We start from the raw sequence: 7,031 nt of genomic DNA, 5'->3' as shown, positions 1-7,031 counted from the left end.
GCTGAAAACATATTTGAGGAAGAATTACCCTATGATTAATGTCGCGTGGTAGACACGACGATGAGCACATCCAAGATAGGAGAGATACGTGTAGTATGTGAGTTCGAGGATGTCTTTCCCTTCAGAGATACCTGGGTTACCACCTCCGACAACAGTTGATTTGACGATTGAGCTTGTACCAGGCACCTAGAGAGACAGCGGAGTTAAAGGTGCAATTGCAAGAATTGTTGGAGAAGGGTTAAAGGTGCAATTACGTGCTAAGTTGCGCTTTTAATGTTTTTAAAATTTTTTTGGCACTTTATCGCATAAAGTCGTTCAATCTTGGTTTTTTCGCATGAAACATGGCACACATTACTATTTGGTATAAATGATCGTGTTGAAATGGTCAGAATCGAAAAAAATAGTCATATGCTTGAAATTACGTGCTAAGTTGCTTTGTTGAAGTTTTTTTCTTTTCTAGCACGTTCTTGCATAAACTTGTTGAAACTAGGTTTGTTTTGCACGAAACATTGCACCCAACACTGTTTAATTTATTTTATTGTGTTGAAATGGTTATACTTGAAAACAATACTCATCTACTTGAAATTACGTGCTAAATTTCGTTTTTAAAGTTTTTTTTAGCTTTTTTAGCACTTTCTCGCAAAAAGTTGTTCAAACTTGGTTTGTTTTTCACGAAACATGGTACCCAACACTATTTAGTTTATATTATTGTCTTGAAAAGGTTAGACTCGAAAACAATAGTCATGAAATTGAAATTACATACTAAATGTCGTTTTTTATATTTTTTTGGCATTTTGTCGCATCAAGTGTTTAAAACTTGGTTTGTTTCACATGAACCTTGGCATACAACACTATTTGGTATAAATTATTGTGTTGAAATGGTTTGAATCGAAAACAATAGTCATATGCTTCAAATTACATGCTAAGTTGCAATTTTAAAGGTTTTTTTAACCTTTTTTAGCTCTTTCTTGCATAAAGTTGTTCAAACTTATTTTATTTTGCACGAAACATGGCACCCAACACTACTTAGTTTATATTATTGTGTTAAAATGGTTAGGCTCGAAAACAATAGTCAAGAACTTAAAATTGCGTGCTACGTTATGTTTTTAATGTTTTTTATATGTTATTGGCACATTCTCGCATAAAGTGGTTCAAACTTGGTTTTTTTCGCACAAAACCTAGCACACAACACTATTTGGTACAAATTATTGTGTGGAAATGGTTAGAATCGAAAACAATAGTCATATGCATGAAATTACGTGCTAAGTTGCTTTTTTAAAGTTTTTTTCAGCTTTTTTAGCATTTTCTCGCATAAAGTGGTTCAAACATGGTTTTTTTGGCAACAAACAAAGCACACAACACTATTTGGTATATATTATTGTGTTGAAATTGTTAGAATCGAAAACAATAGACTATGCTTAAAATTACGTGCTAAATTGCTTATTTAAAGTTTTTTTTAGCTTTTTTCATAGTTTTTCGCGTAAAGTTGTTCAAACATGGAAAATTTAGCACGAAACATGACACCCAACACTATTTAGTTTATATTATTGTTTTGAAATGGTTAGACTTCAAAACAATAGTCATATGCTTGAAATTATGTGCTAAGTTGCTTTTTTATTGTTTTTTTTAGCGTTTTTTGCACTTTCTCGAATAAAGTTGTTCAAACTTGGTGTGTGTTGCATGAAACAATGCACCCAACACTAATTGGTTTATATTATTGTGTTTAAATGGTTAAGCTCGAAAAGAATAGTCATGTACTTGAAATTGCGTGCTAAGTTGCGTTTTTAATATTTTTTAAATTTTTTTGGCACTTTCTCGCATATAGTGGTTCAAACTTGGTTTGTTTCGCACGAAACATCGCGCACAACACTATTTGGTATAAATTATTGTGTTGAAATGGTTAGAATCGAAAACAATAGTCATATCCTTTAAATTACAAGCTAAGTTGCTTTCTTAAAGTTTTTTTTAGCTTTTTAGAACTTTCTCGCATAAAGTGGTTCAAACTTGGTTTTTTTGGCAACAAACAAGGCACACAACACTATTTGGTATATATTATTGTGTTGAAATGCTTAGAATTGCAAACAATAGTCTATGCTTAAAATTACGTGCTAAGTTGCTTATTTAAAGTTTTTTTTAGCTTTTTTTGTACTTTTTCGCGTAACGTTGTTCAAACATGGTAAATTTTGCACGAAACATGACACCCAACACTATTTAGTTTATATTATTGTGTTGAAATGGTTAGACTTGAAAACAATAGTCATATGCTTTAAATTAAGTGCAAAGTTGCTTTTTTAAAGTTATTTTTAGTCTTTTTAGCATTTTCTCGCATAAAGTTATTTAAATTAGGTTTGTTTTGCACGAAACATGGCACCCAACACTATTTAGTTTATATTATTGTGTTGAAATGGTTAGATTCGAAAACAATAGTCATGTACTCGAAATTACGTGCTAAGTTGTGTTTTTAATGTTTTTTTAATTTTTTTGGCACTTTCTCGACTAAAGTGGTTCAAAGTTGGTTTGTTTCACACGAAACAAGGCACACATCACTATTTGGTATAAATTATTGTGTTGAAATGGTGAGAATCGAAAAAATAGTCATATGCTTGAAATTACGAGCTAAGTTGCGTTTTTAATGTTTTAAAAACTTTTTTGGCACTTTCTCGCATAAAGTGGTTCAAATTTGGTTTGTTTCGCACGAAACATGGCACACAACACTATTTTGTATAAAATATTGTGCTGAAATGGTTAATTAGAACCACTAAAAATAGTCATATGCTTGAAATTACGTGCTAAGTTACTTTTTTAAAGTATATTTTAGCTTTTTTAGCACTTTCTTGCAAAAAAGTTGTTTAAACTTGCTTTGTTTTGCACGAAACATTGCACCCAAAACTATTCTGTTTATATTATGGTGTTGACATGGTTAGACTCAAAAACAATAGTCATGTACCTCAAATTACGTGCTAAGTTGCGTTATAATGTTTTTTATATTTTCTTGGCACTTTCTCGCATAAAGTGGTTCAAACTTTGTTTATTTCGCACGAAATCTAGCACACAACACTATTTGGTATAAATTATTGTGTTGAAATGGTTCGAATCGAAAATAATAGTCATATGCTTGAAATTACGTGCTAAGTTGCTTTTTTAAAGTTTTTTTAGCTTTTTTAGCACTTTCTCGCATAAAGTGGTTCAAATTTGGTATGTTTGGCAACAAACATGGAAAAAAACACTATTTGGTATATATTATTGTGTCTAAATGGTTACAATCGAAAACAATAGTCATATTCTTAAAAATACGTGCAAAGTTGCTTTTTTTATGTTTTTTTATATATTTTTGGCACTTTCTCTTATACACTGCTTCAAAATTAGTTTGTTTCGCATCAAACTTGGCACACATCACCATTTAGTATAAATTATTGTGTTTAAATGGTTCGAATCGAGAACTATAGTCATATGCTTGAAATTACGTGCTAAGTGGCTTTTTATACTTTTCTTTAGCTTCGTTAGCACTTTCGCGCATAAAGTTATTCAAACTTGGTTTCTTTTGCATGAAATATGGCACCCAACACTATTTAGTTTATATTATTATGTTGAAATTTTTAGACTCGAAAACAATAGTCACGTACTTAAAATTACATGCTAAGTTGCATTTTTGATGTTTTTTATATTTTTTTGGCACTTACTCGCATAAAGTTGTTCAAACTTGGTTTACTTCGCACGAAACTTGGCACACAACACTATTTGGTATAAATTATTGCGTTCAAATGGTTAGAATCGAAAACAATAGTCATATGCTTTAAATTACTTGCTAAGTTGCTTTCTTAATGTTTTTTACAGTTTGTTGGCAATTTCTCGCATAAAGTGGTTCAAACTCGGTTTGTTTCGCACGAAACTTGGCACACAACACTATTTGGTATAAATTATTGTGTTGAAATGGTTCGAATCGAGAACTATAGTCATATGCTTGAAATTACGTGTTAAGTTCCTTTTTTAAAGTTGTTTTAGCTTTTTTAGCACTTTCTTGCATAAAGTTATTCAAACTTGGTTTGTTTTGCACGAAACATGGCACGCAACACTATTTAGTTTATATTATTGTGTTGAAATTGTTAGACTCGAAAACAATAGTCATGTACTTGAAATTACATGCTATGTTGCGTTTTTTATGTATTTTATATTTTTTTTGGCACTTTCTCGCATAAAGTTGTTCAAACCTAATTTTCTTTGCATGAAACCTAGCACACAACACTATTTGGTATAAATTATTGTGTTGAAATGGCTAGAATAAAAAACAATAGTCATATGCTTTAAATGACGTGTTAAGTTCCTTTTTTAAAGTTTTTTTTTGAGCTTTTTTAGCACTTTCTCGCATAAAGTGGTTCAAACTTTGTTTGTTTGGCAACAAAAAAAGGCACACAACCCTATTTGGTATATATGTAATCGAAAACTATTGTCATATGCTTGAAAATACGTACTAAGTTGCTTTTTAAAATTTTTGTTTTAGCTTTTTTTGCACTTTGTTTCACTAAGTTTTTCAAACTTGCATTGTTTTGCACGAAACATAGCACCCAACACCATTTAATTTATATTTTTTTGGCACTTTCTCGCATAAAGTGGTTCAAACTTGGTTCGTTTCGCACGAAAAATGTTACAGAACACTATTTGGTATACATTATTGTGTTGAAATGGTTAGAATCGACAACTATAGTCAGATGCTTGAAATTACGTGCTATGTTGCTTTTTTAAATTTTTTTTTAGCTTTTTTAGCTTTTTCTCGCATAAAGTGGTTCAAACTTGGTTTGTTTTGCAACAAACAAAGCACACGACACTATTTGGTATATATTATTGTGTTGAAATGGTTAGAATCGAAAACAATAGTCATATGCTTGTAATTACGTGCTAAGTTGCATTTTTCTAGTTTCTTTTTAGCTTTTTTAGCACTTTCTCGCATAAAGTTGTTCATACCGGTTTGTTTTCCACGAAACATGGCACCCAGAATGATTTAGTTTATATTATTGTGTTGAAATGGTTAGACTCGAAAACAATAGTCATGAACATGAAATTACATGGTTAGACTCGAAAACAATAGTCATGAACTCGAAAACTATATTTTTTTTGGCACTTTCTCGCATAAAATGGTTCAAACTTGGTTTGTTTTGCACGAAACTTGGCACATAACACTATTTGGTATACATTATTGTGTTGAAATGGTTCGAATCGAGAAATATAGTCATATGCTTGAAATTAAGTGCTACGTTGCTTTTTTAAAGTTTTTTTTTACCTTTTTTAGCACTTTCTTGCATAAAGTTGTTCAAACTTGCTTTGTTTTTCACGAAACATGGCACCCAACACTATTCAGTTTATATCATTGTATTGACATGGTTAGACTCGAAAACAATAGTCCTCTAATTGAAATTACGTGCTAAGTTGCGTTTTTTATTTCTTTTATATTTTTTTGGCAATTTCTAGCATAAAGTGGTTAAAACTAGGTTTGTTTCGCACGAAAACTAACACACAACACTATTTGGTATAAATTATTGTGTTGAAATGGTCAGAAGCGAAAACAATAGTCATATTCTTGAAATTACGTGCTAAGTTTCTTTTTTAATGTTTTTTTTTATCTTTTTTTTGCACTTTCTCTTATCGAGTGGTTCAAACTTGGTTTGTTTGGCTACAAATAATGCACACAACACTATTTAGTATATATTATAGAGTTGAAATGGTTAGACTCAAAAACAATAGTCATGTACTTGAAATTACGTGCTAAATTGCGTTTTTAATGTTTTTTAAATTTTTTTGGCACTTTGTCGCATAAAGTGGTTCAAACTTGGTTTGTTTCGCACGAAACATGGCACAAAACACTATTTTGTATAACTTATTGTGTTGAAATGGTTCGAATCGAGAACCCTAGTCCTATGCTTTAAATTACGTACTGAGTTTCCTTTTTAAAGTTTATTTTAGCTTTTTTAGCACTTTCTTGCATAAAGTTTTTCAAACTTGGTTTGTTTTGCGCGAAACATGGCACCCAAGGCTATTTAGTTTATATCATTTTGTTGAAATGGTTAGACTCGAAAATAATAGTCATGTACTTGAAATTATACGCTAAGTTGCGTTGTTAATGTTTTTTATATTTTTTTGCACTTTCGCACATAATGTGGTTCAAACATGGTTTGTTTCGCACGAAACTTGGCGCACAACACTATTTGTCATAAAGTATTGTGTTGAAATGGTTCGAATTGAGAACTATAGTCATATGCTTGAAATTACGTGTTGAGTTGCTTTTTTAAAGTTTATTTTAGCTTTTTTAGCACTTATTGCATAAAGTTTTTCAAAGTGGTTTGTTTTGCACGAAACATGGCACCAAAGACTATTTAGTTTATTTTATTGTGTCGAAATGGTTATACTAGAAAACACTAGTCATGTACTTGAAATTACGCGCTAAGTTGCGTTGTTAATGTTTTTTATATTTTTTAGCACTTTCTCACATAAAGTTGTTCAAACTTGGTTTGTTTTGCACGAAACATGGCTCCCAACACTATTTAGCTTATATCATTGTGTTGAAATGGTTAGACTCGAAAACAATAGTCATGTACTTGAAATTTTGTGCTAAGTTGCGTTTTTAATGTTTTTTATATTTTTTTTGGCACTTTCTCGCATAAAGTGGTTCAAGCTTGGTTTGTTTCACACGAAACGTGGCGCACAACACTATTTGGTATTAATTATTGTGTTGAAATGGTTAGAATCATAAACAATATTCATATGCTCGTAATTACATGCTAAGTTGCTTTTTACAAGTTTTCTTAGCTTTTTTACCACCTTCTTGTATAAAGGTGTTCATACTTGCTTTGTTTTGCACGAAACATGGCACCCAAGACTATTTAGTTTATATTATTGTGTTGAAATGGTTAGACTCCAAAACAATAGTCATGTACTTGAAATTACATGCTAAGTTGCGTTTTTAATGTTATTTATATTTTTTTGGCACTTTCTCGCATAAAGTGGTTTACACTTGGTTTGTTTCGCGCGAAACTTGTCAC

This window comes from Amaranthus tricolor, chromosome 15 (genome assembly GCF_026212465.1).
Source record: "Amaranthus tricolor cultivar Red isolate AtriRed21 chromosome 15, ASM2621246v1, whole genome shotgun sequence".
Classification (NCBI taxonomy): domain Eukaryota; kingdom Viridiplantae; phylum Streptophyta; class Magnoliopsida; order Caryophyllales; family Amaranthaceae; genus Amaranthus; species Amaranthus tricolor.
This window is presented reverse-complemented; position numbering follows the sequence as displayed.